Genomic DNA, 13,203 nt, shown 5'->3' with positions numbered 1-13,203 from the left:
ACAGTTACGAATATTGTTATTGATACATTATTCATAAAGATTCGGATATTCTGTGAATAAAAATAGCTTCGCTGTTGTAAAAATAGTTGTTCATCATGGTTGATTCTTGTCGCATAGTTTCACAATACCTTGTAAAGACAAGCAAAATAAGAGAAGAAGAAAATCGTAAGAAAAAAAGTTCGAGAAGTAAAGAAAGAAAAAGAAAGAAAATGTTCGTATTTTTCTTGCAATTCTTACAAATAAATCGACAACCGTTTCTCAAGACAAACCATGCCATTCCTTTCCGCTCGTGATACGTGTATGTCATCTACATATGGTGCATTCATTGCCAAATCGTCCGATTTTGATCCCCGCCATTTTTATTATTCTTAAAACTTTTCAAAACGTCTCTGACACCCGTTATTTATTGAAAAAAAATTATTTTCACGTAAATACTCTTGAGTTAAACGTACATTCAGTCCTTCTCAGAGTTCCACCATTTTTTGAATTTTCGAACAACTCTTACGAAGGTAAGTTTTTGTTTTCATCATTTGAGGATGAGTTCCATAATGAAATGTTTTTTTCTTTTTTTTTTTATGAAATTTTTTAGGGATTGTTGAAAACCAAAGTATAACGATTCAATGATTTCTGAAAAAAATTCACAACCATTTTGCACTCCACGAAAGGCACATTGAAATTGTGCACAAGGTGGAATTATTCTCTTTATCATTTCTTATTACATTTCCAAAGAATTTCATCACTCAAAAGTAACGTCAACATGTTATCAAGATTTTGATTGAATTCACAAAAATCTCATTCGCTATCTCGTGGATATTTGCTGGAAGCCTTGTGATATATTTGATTACTTATTAAATTAATTTTTCAGGCACTTTCACGATTTTCATCGATCATAATATGATACACTTTAACTTGTACGTCTTCAAGATTTGCAAGCGTTAAAAAAAAAAAAAAAGATTTCAACCGCCTCGTTATGAAGTTGAAAATGTATAAAAATGCTACCTAATATTTAAAAACGTTGAACGTTAATTTTTGATAATCCATTATTTTCAAACCAGAGAAAAAATATGAAAAACATCATTGCGTCGTGGAACTGATGCTAGACGATTCTAATAAAGAACAAAATGTCAGCAAATTTTTTTTAGAATATAAAAAAGGTTCGCATATAAAAAGGTTTGAACGTTCGTAACTCAAAGATATTTTCACGCAAACAAAAGAAAGAAATAACAGCGTTTGAGAATTCCTACATTATCAATTGAAAACGTTCCAGCGAAACAAGAAATAAGTAGGGTCACAATTTGTCGAATTAGCAGGAAATACCCCATTTACACGTTGTCGTTATATCTGCGTACACTTTAAAAAGGGTTAAAAGCAGCTCAAGAGGTCCCGAGTTTGTTTTTATTCCCCCCTTCCTGCCCACGTCTTTGTTATTTAATGCGGCGTTTATCCTGCGACATTTTTCACCGCAAAAAATCTTCTCCGCATCATTCTGACCCGAAACTTTCTTTTTTCTCGTCCCACAAGTTGCAACCGCCTTGCGGAGAGGCTCAAGGCTGATAGACGCGAGCGGATGAGCGCATATCCTTGCCTTGCGATACGCGTCAGTATTCTTATTGATAGAAATCCTTGTACATCCCGAATCGTTGAAAGATAGGCTTTTTCACCATTTATTTTTACCGTCCCTAGATATATGCTGTTGTATAAGCCCGAAAATCTGACATTTTATTTGCTCCTATAAACGTTAACTGCGTTTCAAGCATCTATATCATTTTGGCGTGAAGTGAAAAAAATAAGAGAAAGAAAAATGGAAGAGTAAAAATGTGAAACGATCAAACTAATTTGTGAATACCGCGATTAAGGTCGCTTCAATTAGATTCAAACAAGACGATTCATCTCTCTGAGAGAAAGGAAATTTCAAAATCACGAATTTCAACATCATCTTACGGAGCAATTACATAGCGTCGGATACACGATCGACTTGTGCATATAAACTTCTACTCAATTTAAATCTGAAATTTTCGGACTACGAAATTAAACGATTCGTCGGCTCAATGAACTCTCAATTATCACAAAAGCAAGCCTTGACTTTTCTGTACCACCCGAGCCAAGGAATAAAAATGCAAATCTTCGTGACGTGATGATTGGTTAAAGAACGATGTCTCCTGGTTATCATTATTGCGGTATAATTATCCACGTAACCTTTTGATTCTTGGCAATTATAGGTAGAACCACCACTTAATGTCCGAACGAACGTTGAAATTATCAGTCGGCTGCGATTGTGAAAATTATCTTTTAAAATTCACCACGTTCGATTTACGCGGGTCAAGTTATGGTTTCGAAATCTGCAGGACAACTTTTAGCATGATCTGATTACTCGTTAGCTTGGCTTCTAGTTATTACTAAAATTGCACGATATGCAATTCCAGCGCATGGTCCACTTTCTACGAGTCTAAAACTGTATCACAAATGGCTTTTATCGGCCTGCAACTCGCTGATCCATTCCATCGTCACTTTGTGTTTCAGGCAACTGGATTCGGTTTGCGTAAAGTAAAAAACTGCGGTATCGATTGTTACTCAAGTTTGGCAAAAGCGAAGTGTTGAAAACGTCGTCAGACCGAAAATCGAGGATGCAGACAAATTCTACAGGACGTTGTGCAGCGTCTGAGAAAAAGGGTTATGGGTATCGTGGAAAATCTTGCATTAAAAAAGGTAACAAAAGGAGAACCGAGGTGCTTTGTTGCGATTATTATAAAATGCATTGTGGCATTCTTATAGATGACGGTGCTTTTCCCTAATCAAGAGCACGCGATCTTGCCTCAAAAAATTCATTCATATCCCTCCTATTCAAACAGCACGGTTATGGCCGGTGAATTACATGATACTTAGTTATTAACATCTTTGCTCTCTGCAATTTGTATTCTAATTTCAAGTTCACGACTGGTTTCAAATCTGAGTAATCTGGGCGTAATATCACGGCTAGTTCGTGCTCAATGGCTCTGAACTTGGATATGATTATTTTATTCATAAAATAGTGTGAGAATATTTCAAGATTGTTCGCGCAAAATTACGCAGAGCTGAAAAACTAAAGACAATTTCCCAAGGATGACGTTCAAGTAGAGATATTCTAAGTTGGTAAGTTAAATATTCTCATCCTGTTCATCTCGATAAGTAGATATGTAAGGGGGGTTCTGGCTCAATCTGCTTTACCGACCGAGTACTCGAATATACTCGGTCGGTAAGGCAGATTGAGCCAGAACCCCCCTTACATATCTACTTCGATGCTAGAAAAAATTACAAATATCGTGAAAATGACTACTCATCAGCTGTTACGGAGGAAAAGAAAATTCTTTCGGACGAATGTTTTGACATATGTTCAATAAAAATTTGCACAATGTAACTTTTCTCAACCATCTGTTCTTGAGAAAAAGATTTCAGGGACAGAACAACACCCGACTATAGAGAATAAATATTGCCATCATATGTAAGGTGAAAATTTGTAGTTGGAAACTACTTTCCAGTAGTTTAGTATTTATTATCCTAAAGTTTTTTAATATTTCTATAGGAAATATTTTGCGAGGATATATATTACTTACGAAAAACTTTTAGCATGAACTTAGCGACTTCTTGAGACGTGACCAGTTTGATATTATCTTCGTATACAAGAACGATCTTTTCCAGAAATCTATTCCACGCGGTTCTACAATTGTAGCCAATTAATGCGCTGAACTTTATCAGAAAATCTCGAAAATTTCGTACTGCAATTATTTTCCTAAGAGAATTCGAGACCGTAAGAATAAGAAAACGCGAATCACTAGCCTCGCAGATTCAAGTTATACCTACGAGATCACATTTCACGAGTAATATACAAAATCCATCGTCGGAAACGATAAACGAACTGTAACGATATTACTATAGTTCGATTCACGCAATTGCAAATATCGCCTCTGCGAAATATTAGAGTCAAGGAATTAGTGCTGTGCGATTAATCGTTCAAACCATTAATCGAGTTTTTCGAATAATCGTTTTTCGAATTGATCGATTAATCAAGGATTTCGGTGAATAGTTTTTTCGCGTAATCAATCAATGGACGGTTTCGATCAATCGATTTATGGAAGTTGCCTCACAATAATTCTTCACGTCAATCGGCATGTGAATAAAAACCGTCGAGTAATCGACTAATCGAAGCTGCTGACTAATCGATTAATCTCACAGCACTGCAAGGAATATAGGGAGCAGCAGAATAACTGAGCATTTGAAATTGAAATCGAGATTCGCTCGTTCATTTTCTTTCCCCCCCATTTTCATCTCTTTTTGGTTCCGTTTCCGGTATTATTCTCTCTCGAATACAATCCAGCGACGATGAATATGAACCAATTGATTGTACTTTGATATTCTCTCGGCGACTTGGCTCGGTTCCTGCCTCCTCGGTACCAAAACAGCGCCCAGAATGATTTCGTGCAGAGTGGGACGCGTTGGCAGTGTATGAACATCTTGCGTCCAACGACATAAATAACCCGCGTTCGGCAACGGCAAAGATTAACTCCTTCTAGGACGGGCGGACACGCGGTGGTTCTTTTGTACGCGCGAAACGGAAACGGAAACGCGAACGAGGCCATTAGGCGGGAAATTTGAATCACATTTGAATATCAGTCCGCTATTTATGAAACTAGCCGTGTGTGTGTGTGTGTGTGTACAATTCGTATGTGACTGCGCCTGTTCCGACCTTCGCTATTTGGTGTGAATAGCAAATGATAATAATTACAGCATAAAGGACAAAAAGAAAATCTTTGCTGACTTGCAGAGACGCGAACAACGAAATTGGCGAAAATGAAGTAGGAGAGTGGAGAGATATTGAAACGATGGAGATAGCCAGAATTATAGAAGTTAGGAAAAAGGAAAGGAAGTTGATACGGTTCCGCGAATTCTAGTTCTTCATTTGATTCAAATTATTGTACACTGAGAAAAATTTCATTTGTTATAGTAACTAGAAAAATTCAGTAAAACAGGTATCGTTGAAAAAACTGTTTGAGTATTGTTGAAATTACGGAAAACGAGGTACGCGTAACCGTTTTGCGATATTGTCGATCCTTTTTTGGTTATTGCAAAGAAAAATCAGTTTCTTCGGTTTACTCTACTTTTTTAATTAAATAAGAATTTAATATCAATTTATTGTTGCACAAGCATTAAATTTTCGCAACAGTTACAAGAAAATGTAGTAACAGATCATAACGAGAAAGAATAGTAACGAATACCAGACTTTTTGGTAACAGGTACAAAACTAATTTTTATTTTGTACCTAGAACAATATTTTTCGATTGTGGTAAAAAATGAAAATAGTTGACCATTACTTAGCGGTAACCTCAACTGAAATTTTTTCTCACTGTACAGTCAATTACGGCTGATATAACGTGTGGTATAATTTCACGTGTGTTACAACAAATTCAACACTCAGAGAAAAATGTGATTGACTTTACTGTAACAAATAGCGTGCTCAGGGGACAATACGAATTTATAGTTAATGGAACTTATTGCGTTATGTTGTTCCGAACTATGAACTTGTCGTTACATATGACAAAAGTTGTATGGTTAACGGTACAACAACGAAGACGTGACCATATTTAAACACTAGTGCGATAAACGCGATAAACTTATCGTTACTCGGTTTATAATTTGGAAATTCAATACAGAAATTTTAGATTGCAGTTTGTTAACTTTACTATGCGAGTTGAGTAGCTTCATCGTAAATGTACAGTAAAACTGTGGAATGGAAAAAAATAGACCAGGAAATCGTAGATAATTCATGTCAATGATTTTTCGTGAGCACAGACACCATTTTCACAACTTATCAGTAGCTACAACCGTCGAAAACGCATTTTGGATCGATTAAAACCTGGCGCATTATTTTTTCCTAACCGGGGCCTCGAACCCCTTTTCTCACTCGCAATGTTCGGATTATAAGACGGGCACCCTACCTACTACGCTAAACTACTTTACGGGAATCTAAGACTTTGATTCATAATACAATGTACGGTCCATTCAAGCATGACTGGTACAGTCACTGAAAACTGATTAATAAGATTATTCCATTTATCAAGTGAATTCAGCAGAATGTTTAGTAAATTCCAAGTATCGTAAATGAAATTCACAAATATACCTAATGCATTTACTGCACAATGACGTAAATTCAAACACCCTTTTGCGTATTTCCAACTAAGTTAAGCAAAATGACAAAATTTGAATGCACATTTATTGAGAATTCTTAGCAATTCACTTTATAACACGAAATTTGTAATTCAACGACACTTTTGTGCTGTAAATGTGTCGTGGATTTTCAAATATTTTCAACAGTGTATGTATAGTTGTTGAAACTATGTTCGTATGATCTTGTCTGAATAATTACTGTATTAGCGTTAGCCCTATTTAAGTCGAGTCAAACTATGTATGGTGCATTCAACTCTGCCAAAAATTGTATGAATCATCTCGGGTGGTCCAAATTCTTATCCGTAAATAGTTTATTATAAGTTAGTTGATTGCGCTATATTCTGTACTGTCAAAGACTAAAGAACCAAGCTCACGGCACAATACCAAAATAATTCTGATCAATGTCCATACATGGTGAACATTAAGAACAAAAATATAGTTCATTGTAGTATTATTATAGTACCTTTGACGTCCTTGCATCAACTATAAGTTTATGGTAAAATTGATATTGCGTTTATAGTGCGCCACACGATAATTTGAGTATATTTCACCGTGAAAATTATCGGCACGACTATAATATTTCAACTATACAGATTTTCAACTATATGTGCAAATTTTTCTCTCAGTGAATGCTGTAATAGATGTCGCATGTATTTGATATTTTCCATAATTGCAGTTCGTTGTATTCCTGAATGACGAGAAAATTATTTTCCTGTAAAGTAATCTCAGATAAGATGGCACAAAAATATGGAATTTTCATGTGATCGTGATACTCGTTAAGTTAAACGTAAGTTGTTTTCATTCCAAAGATACGTTTCTCGTCGTTTCAGAACGACTATCACATTTGATATCATTTCCCGGAATTTCGGCAATTCGTATTTGATTTCCGAATGAAACAGGATCTGATTAGACCTTCACGATTCACATATAATTGCTTTGTTTTCCGACGGAAAACTTTGACGACCAGCTTTGAGGAAACATAAAATCTTTCGAATTAAATTTTTACTACTTACTTCCTGAATTGGGTTATTACGAATCCGGTGATGTAAACTTACAGCACGTGTAATTCCTAATAACTGCATCAGCTACGCGAATACATTAAATTAGAGAAACACTTATTATGTATATTCGTACGTCACGAATAAAGCACACACACACGTAGAGTTGCGTCACAAGTTCAAGAGTACATGAAAAATTTGCAGAACTAGTAAGAAAATACGTTAAACGAACCCAGACTGAAAGGAAGGATGAAAAACTGATGGATACAGAAGATGCATGCGTTCGTTTAGTTCCGTTGGTATTTATTGATTAATAATTAGTTTACGCCACGACGTTGAAGCTGGCAGTCAGAATTAGCATCCAAACGTTTCAATGTTCGTTCGAATAAGGTAGTGAAGTCTTAAAATTAAAATCTTGTGAAATATCTCGAACCCTCGATACTTTCGTAAAATTATGAGGATGAAACTGAACTGCATTTTTCTACATCCAAAAAATTTAACACGTTCAGCCGCTAATCTGACCGCTAGCTTCAGCTTCATATTCCCACCGCCTCTGGGTAATTGCACAGTCATGGATAAATTACAATTGCTATCGTTAATTTCTCAAATAAACTTACTCAACGCATTCCAGACGATATTCTTCGAGATGAAAGATGTCTATCTCAAACGAATTTTACTAACTAGACCTTAAACTTGAGCGGGGGACAGTTTTAGCAAGCTTGCGAAATGCGTACAGCTTGTGCGGTGCAGTTTTTGTGCTCGAGGTCGAGAGCTTTATACCGCGAAAGAAATGAGCGATGTGCCAACTGGACGGGGACCAATAGTTTCCTAGCAGGTATCAAGCATTCGAGTGCATAACGGACAAATACCGAGTCGTCGTTGAAATTAACCTGATCTTAAAGCATCTCAGAACGGATCTAGAACGGTACAAACCGCGAGTGAAAAGCCACATACACTTGTCGACGAAAACGAGGATATCATTTTTCCCGACGGAAATGGTGTACACGCCTAACAAGTGTGAGGCTGCAACTGACCTGGGTGAACAGTAGTTGCTGGCCGGGACTAAAATAGCCTAGATAACGGCGTAGCTCACCGAAGAGCAAGAGCGAAGCCAAACATTCCACGAGTTTAGGGACCGTAGTCGCCGAGTGTCGGTAATCATCGGGTATTTATTTCTTCTCCGTAGTTGTTTTTTTTTTTTCGTTTTATTTTTTTTTTATTAGTCATCCGTCGAGGAGACCGAAGCCTCCCTGGTACAAGTATCGAAGCACGCAACGAATGCGTGCAAGTGAGTAAAGCGGGTCTCTGTGACTCTCAGAGCTCGTCTAATTGATGTCCGACTTATCGAGGCTCTCGTCGGACCGCCGATCTACCAACTTCAGTTATAATACTGATCTACATTCTAATAATACGCTACAGTGCCGTCACACCGACGCGGAAAGTTCGCCGATAGAATTAATTTGCCAGTATAATGAGCTTCTTGCCCGTGCGTGGTCAAACGACTCGATTGCAGCGGTTCGCGCCTAACGCCTTCCACTTCACACCATGCTGCAGCCTGTGCAACTTCGTGCCTCTGCTCTACTTTGCCTTGCAAACTACCTGGCTCCTAGTGCCGAGTTATACGGACTTCGACGAAGTCGACGAAGCTCGATTACCGATGCATCCATCGGTCACGCGGTCCTTTGTAACTTGTAAATTGCAACTGCAGTTGACCGGGTCGAATTTCAGTGGAACGACATCCTTTCGAAGAATCTACGTCGTCGACTGGGTACTTGATATGTTTCGATAAATTTCAAGCTCGCGTTACTTCTGTCGTTGAATTTTATAAAAGTTCAACCTGATAGACAGATATTCGATTCTAATCTGTTACCCGTTTCATCGGCTTTCGTCTGAACCCTTTTTGGCTGACTGTAGAATCGATGCGTCCGGTCCTCAGCAGTAGTAACGTTTTTAGAGAAATATTACCCTTTTAGTTTCATCCGTTTATCTTTTCTTGGACAACAAAGTACGACGTCGCGATACCGTTTCCTGGTCTCAAGATATGCAACGAAACGTTTTTGGCAAAGCTTTGCGAGTCTCAGCTCAAACTTTGAGCATTGACGCAATTTCGTTGTCTATATAAAACCATGTGACGGAGACGAAAGACCTTCTCATACCTTTATCTGTGGTCGGAAGCGAATCGGTGCTATTAAGTTTTTCGTTTTGTAAATAGTATTGCTTCGTTATTGCATAAATGAGTCATAATTTATGCCGTCTGAATAAACCGAATGAATTTTTTACACACCGTACACGATTTACGTCTGAGGAATTCCCCGTCTTTACCAGATTCGAGAAATTAAGTCTTTGTATAACAGGTTTCACAATATTTTCAGCCTTCAACGTTTTTCGTTTCCAATCCAGGTAGAAAATGACAATGCGAAGAATATCGAATTTATTGGCTTTCAAATGACCAGTACTCGAAATATTGTAACTACACTCCTGATTCTCGATCTGAACCTACGAACCCGGCTGAAATAACGTTAGCTTCTGAATTAGCTAAGATATCGATCGAATGGTTTGGATTTCCATGAATTAAAACCTCTGATCACTCATCGCGAATACGTGTCCCCGGGGCAACTATAATTCGTCACGTAAAGTCAACTCGCACAGTTCTGTGAATTGAACGGCACTGAAGCAAACGTAAGGTGAAAGGTATAATAATATTAAATTTCTTTCAAGCCTTCAGCCAACTTCAAATCCTTGGTTCACAACAGCATGCCCTGCGGTCATGGCTGACGTCGAACACGTGAGTATAACGGGACTCCTAGTGCCACGCACACAACATACGTCATGCGGAAAGGAAAAATAGGCGTTGGACAATTTTCGTCAACTTGATCGTCGCATCTTTTCACCAGACTCCAAGAAACGGTCGTTCGTGGAAGCGAGAAGGGTTCGTTGCACTGCGTGACCTTGAGAAAGACGTCGACTTGTGCAAGGAACACCGTCACACGACACCGCAACGTTTCTCGATCGTTCGCACACAGCTTGCAGTTCTGGAAAGGGCATCGCTCTTCAGATTTCCGGGATTGAGATAGGCGCTGTACTCGGAATTTCTTATCTACCACTCAGCCGACTCACCTTCGTCCTGATGGGTTGCTAATCTACAAAAGTTTCCATACGATCCTCTCCTTTTTTTTTTCGCTTCAGATTTATCCGATGTTTACCTGATACTCTAATTGTAAGCTTATCGGGAAGCCGTGACTGTTCCAAGATTTATGCACAAGGTGAGACACACCTACGTACAATAAATGGACTGTCTGTGAAATTATCTCATTAGGTATTTCTCGACTCCACGCATTGCTGCTGCTGCTGCTGCAGTTGCTCGAGTTTAAGAATTTTCAAGGTGTTGCGGAACGGCTTTTTTTTTTACAATAATGCACTATGAGTCGTCGTTGCTTCGTCAGATGCAATAATTTCTTTATACGCTGTGCAAATTGTCTTCGACTTACAAAGTCGGCCAAAGTTAAAACTTGGAAAAAATGTTGCGTTGGATAGTATAATTGTTTTGATGCGGACGTTGCGGTCAACAGTTGTATCGATGGTTAACTAATTGTAACATTGCTTATGCGTGTGATTTTTGTTAGATATGTTACCCAGGTGTATTCACACAGGATTCTGTACAAATATTCGTAGGCATTGAGTACAAATGAGTGTATATAATGAACTAGTGTGATCGTACCGAGAAATTTCGTGTATCAATTTCATTAATTATCCCCGATAGAAAATGCAGAACCGATTATGTTGATATTCGATGAGACAGTCTCGGTATTACGATAATACCATATTCCTATGAACGGAGGTTTTCAAGGTGATCCGAAATTCTTGTTAAAAAGTTGACGCTTTTTTTGTACAGAATACTCCTAGAAGAAACTAACCAAAAGTTGTTACTTCATTTTCAAAGTATGCTTGCAGGTTCAAGGCAAATCGTTCAGACATTTTCTTCAGTTCTGATACTATGTATGTCTTTTTTTTGTTATTCAATCCGGTTTTCTCAAGATGTTCGACCGGGAACTACCTTGAATGAAAGGTCATTGCATTCGTTGCAACGTGCAGCACCGTAATTCTGTGAAATCAGAAAATCACGTTTGAAGAAACGTCGATAATTTTCAGAGTATATAGTTTAAATTTTCTGTCGTAGTCTGTTCTTTAAATATCTTTGAAACATTCGTGGGATAATTGGGTACCCGTACCGTCTGACATTGGGGTCTATGGAGTATAAACACGGATTGGCATTTGACAATTATCTTGGTCCAGAATGATAGCGTGCTATTGACAAATTCCATACCAGAAAGAAAGAAATTTAAACTCGGGAATATTTTCCGTTGGTTATTACGACGGGATCCACCGATTGAATCGGTCAATTTCTGTCAGTTTCCATCGCCTTTCGTGCACAAATATTTCATAAAAATATTTAAAGTTTGAAGTTCCGAACGAAGATCGTTCGTCGTTACGGCGAGCTTGAACGCGATAATCCACCACTAAATTCTCTACTCACCAATTAAACCAATCGTGTCCAATTTAATTCTAATCAGTTTCGATAGTCTTTACTTCACCGTAAGACCGGTATGCGGGCATGTGATTCGTACGCGCACCAAGTTTGCTTGACAAAACCATTTATTAAGTGATTAGAGAACAAGCTTCGAGACTCACCAAGAAGCGTACGACGTTGAGTTGGCCCGAGTGATCACTGATTCTGAAAACGTGAGCGGCGTAATCGGCAGCGTGGAAACGCAGGCAGTCAAAAGTCGATGTTGAAGTTTGTTAAGTAGATAAGAACGCTTGTGGCCGACGGACGGTTGGTGCAGGAGAGTACAAAGTTGGTGTGCCGTCTACAGATAGCGTCTCCGAGTTGAGTTTGAATTTACGTTTGTTCGAGCAATGATTAAACGTCAACACGAGAGTGAGACTGAGGGGGTCAAAGATCGCGGTGCGTCAAAGTTTTATAATTAGATTTGAATGTTGATCAACGGGCCGCGGACAATCGCAGACGGTCCTAACTTCACTCGTCGTTGCACTCGCGAAGCACGTTTGAAAAAACCTCGAATCCCGAGCAACGGATTCTTGACGTTTCTCTTCGCGCGGGACCTCAACACTGATATAAACCAATCCACGACATCGACTCGGAGTCGAGCACGAGAGTCACGCGTTCCTCGTCTCTACCGGACGATCTTGAATCAGACACTGGACGTTGCGCGGTGACGCCGATTCGTTTAAAAACCGACGCCGCACGCGAAACTTACACGTGACCATCGGGCATCCTTCTTCCACATTTACACGCGGTCACATGCGCGGCTTCCCCGCTCTAATCACAATCGCTATTGTGTACAAACACGATTCTATACTTGACCGGGTCTTCGCACATGCAGAATTCTACGCGAACCAAACCAAAGTCTCACCCTCGCCATTTTTCATTTTCTTTGAAAATATATCCGCAATAATTGGCCCAACTTTGAAACTGTATCCTCAATTTTTTCAGATTTCTTATTCAACTGTTCAATTATTTATAAGTACTGAGAATGATTTTAAAAAGAACCTTTTTTCAAAATTCTCGGAAATTTTATTTCTTTTCCAAATACTTCAAGATCGGACCCACGATGAACTGATTTTTTACTGTTTTTATTCAACACTTCTCATTTTTTTTTTTTTTTTTTTTTATTATTAACTAAAAGATTGTTTATATGGTCTGAAAATGCCCAAAAAATTCTCAAAACTTCTATTTTCGACTTCGAATATTTCTAGATTGGCACCATTATGCAACGATTTTTCTCTTTTTTTGGCACATTTTGTGCCCTTCTCTGTATACATTTATTTACGACAATCGAAAAATATAGCTCTCAGTACAACATAAAAATTAGCTGTGTAGCTTTATCTAGATAATCTAGTATCTGGGTTACTGTTCGTTTCAATAATCGTTGTTACTTCCCGAATAGAACGCACCCGGAAAAATGAGTCTTCTTACAGCGAACAG

General features: G+C 38.3%; 1 protein-coding gene across 2 annotated transcripts in view; it reads right to left on the bottom strand.

Annotated features, from left to right (window-relative positions):
* The window catches only part of LOC124188034 (sodium-coupled monocarboxylate transporter 1), a 78,033-nt gene extending 65,625 nt beyond the window's left edge, over positions 1-12,408 (bottom strand). The window contains exon 1 of one of the 2 annotated variants that reach the window (XM_046580297.1): positions 11,886-12,408. The gene's annotated coding sequence lies outside the window, so the exon portion shown is untranslated. Of the gene's footprint in view, positions 1-7,813; positions 7,916-11,885 lie in introns of those variants that run through there. The other variant, XM_046580300.1, reaches the window with a different exon arrangement.
* Positions 12,409-13,203: the final 795 nt, after the last annotated feature.

Source organism: Neodiprion fabricii, chromosome 1 (genome assembly GCF_021155785.1).
Source record: "Neodiprion fabricii isolate iyNeoFabr1 chromosome 1, iyNeoFabr1.1, whole genome shotgun sequence".
Taxonomy (NCBI): domain Eukaryota; kingdom Metazoa; phylum Arthropoda; class Insecta; order Hymenoptera; family Diprionidae; genus Neodiprion; species Neodiprion fabricii.
Note: the sequence above shows the minus strand (reverse complement) of the source record. Positions and strands in the feature narration are given on the sequence as shown.